We start from the raw sequence: 2,716 nt of genomic DNA, 5'->3' as shown, positions 1-2,716 counted from the left end.
CAACTGTAAATCTAATTCACCCAGGAATCAAGACATCACCCCATGATGTCATTGGTCCTCTCCAAAAAAGAAGGACAAAAACAACAAGGGCTTCTAAGAGTGGTTATCAAAAATTGAAGCTTCTACATCACTGAGACTTAGATTGAATTAAAAGAGGCCTAAAATCTAAGAATACGGGATGAGATTCTTGTCTGTTCTGGTTAGAGCAGGTAGAATACTGTGTTCAGTTCTGGTCACTATATTTTAGAAAAGACTGTGATACACCAAAAAGGGCTCAGAGGAGGGCAATGAATGTTGACTGATTGATTGAACAGTAATGGGCCTTATTCATGCTGTATGATGGCTATTTGAAGGAATTTAGGATGTTAATTTTGGAGATGAAAAGAGCTTTTTTTGTTTATTTGGTCTGTTTTTTTGGAGGGGACATGATAGCTGTCTCCAAGTAAATAAAGGACACACAAATAGGGTCATAAACTTAGGGTTTAAAGGGTCCATACAAGTCAACTAGTCCATTCTTTATAGTTTTTTTTTTCTTCCCAGATTTGACTGCCTTGTAGAAGAGAGAATCAAACTTGTTTTGCTCAGCCCCTGGGCATAGAATTAAGAGAAAAGGGAAGACATTGCAGAGGCAGATCTGGAATCAATATACAAACATGTGAACTGTCCAAATCTGGAGTGGGAGCCTCAGGAAACAGTGGTGACCCCTTCCTTGGAGATCTTCACCTAACGCTAAATTACTCATTGGGAATGCTATAGAAAGAGCCATAAGATCATGGAATCATAATCATGGATCTGGAGCTGGAAGGGACCTCAGAGATTTAAGGACTTATTCTTGGAAGAGGATGTGGCAAGGGCAGCTAGGTGGTACAGTGGCTTGAGTGCCAGGCCTAAAGTCAGGAAGACCTGAGTTCAAATCCAGCCTCAGACACTTACTAGCTATGTGACAGTGGGCAAATCACTTTTTTGCCTCAGTTTACTCATCTGTAAAAATGAGCTGGAGAAGGATATGGGAAACTACTCCAGTATCTTTGCCAAGAAAACTCCAAATGTGGTCACAAACAATTGGACATGACTGAAAAACTGCTGAACGGCAAGGGGGAGGGAACCCACCTTGTGTTAGATTGGGAGGAGGAAGAGGTACTTTAGGGGTTTATAAACTAGCTGTATGAAGCTATGTTTGCTTCAGTTTCCTCAAATTTAAAACAAACAAACAGCACTCACCTCACAGGGACAAATGAGATAATATTTGTAAAGCCCAGTACTATGCAGTAGGTGCCATGTAAAAATTCTACCCACTGGATCCAGGTTGTATCTTCCTAGAGCAAAACCTTGGAAATCATCATTTAGCTTTGATCTCTCTGACCTTCTTTATCTAGAATTTAGATTAATGTCCTCCAAGTCAGAGCTGAAGAAGCTTTACTTAATTCTTTTTATTTTTATTTTTTATTTTTTTTTTGGCTAGGCAATGGGGTTAAGCGACTTGCCCAGGGTCACACAGCTAGTAAATGTTATGTGTCTGAGGCTGGATTTGAACTCAGGTCCTCCTGAATGCAGAGTCAGTATTCTATCCACTGTACCATCTAGCTGCCCCTACTTAATCAATTCTTAATGAGCCTATTATGGACTCTTTTTTAAAACCGCCTTTATTTTTTAAATGACAGTATGCCACAGTTCAACTCCCCCACCCCTCAAATCCACCCCCCCCAGACACACATAACACCCCTACAAGGATTCTTAACCTCGGCCCTCTGCTGTCTGTCTTCTCAACCTATCCACACTTTTACCAAAGCATACATTTTCTCTGCTCCACTGACAACTTAGCACCTTAAGAAAATACATGTGATTGGGGGTGGAAGGAGGGGCAGAGGGTCTGGGGAGCAGGATAGTAAGCATGCTTGTTAAACTTACTAGAAGTTCACTTTTAAATTTGTTAGGATACATTTTAGTCCTCTCCTCTAGTTCAGTTCATTTCAATGCTCCTCAAATATTGTTTGGGAAATGATTTTCATAGCCTCGTATGAAGATAAGAATATCTTGGCCTAGAAAATTCGAGCTCAGTACTTTACTCTTCCTTCCTCCCATCTCTCCTCTGAGCTAGAGATACCTTCCTTGTTATAGCAAAAATGTAGACTGTGGGAGAATTCAAGATGGTTTAGCTTGGGATGTCATCAACATTACCCTGCTTTTCATAAATTAATGTCCTATTTTTTTCCAGGATTTTAAAGGAAATGGGTCTTTGTAGAACAATATCTGCTTGTCTCTCTAGTTATCCCTGAAAGGAAATTAAACCACTATTATTATTACTGGGTGATGTTGTTCATTTACTCAACTGATAGAGGCCTAGCAGCTTTTGAATGGGATTAGGTGCTTTAATGGATTAATACATGCTGGCTGAATGTAATGAGAAGAAAAGCCAGAGCCTAATTCTTATCAGCTTGGCAGGGCTGGGACCAGATTTTTTGCAGGACAGTAATGCTATAGTCTGTAACAGTCACCTAAACAAAAGAATACATTTGGCAGATTAAAATAAATATTATACTCATGAAGGAAGACAGAGAGGAAGGGAGATGGGTAAAAAATAAATAGAAATATAAAGCATTGAAGGAAGACAAGAAAATGGAAAGAAGGAAGGACGGAAAGAAGGGAGGAAGGAAGGACAGAAAGAAAGAAGGAAAGAAGGGGGAAGGAAGGATAGAAAGAAAGAAGGAAAGAAGGG

Source organism: Vombatus ursinus, unplaced genomic scaffold, assembly GCF_900497805.2.
Source record: "Vombatus ursinus unplaced genomic scaffold, bare-nosed wombat genome assembly UNPS02014822.1, whole genome shotgun sequence".
In the NCBI taxonomy this organism is placed as follows: domain Eukaryota; kingdom Metazoa; phylum Chordata; class Mammalia; order Diprotodontia; family Vombatidae; genus Vombatus; species Vombatus ursinus.
The sequence above is the reverse complement of the archived record's forward strand: the minus strand, read 5'-3'. Positions refer to the sequence as shown.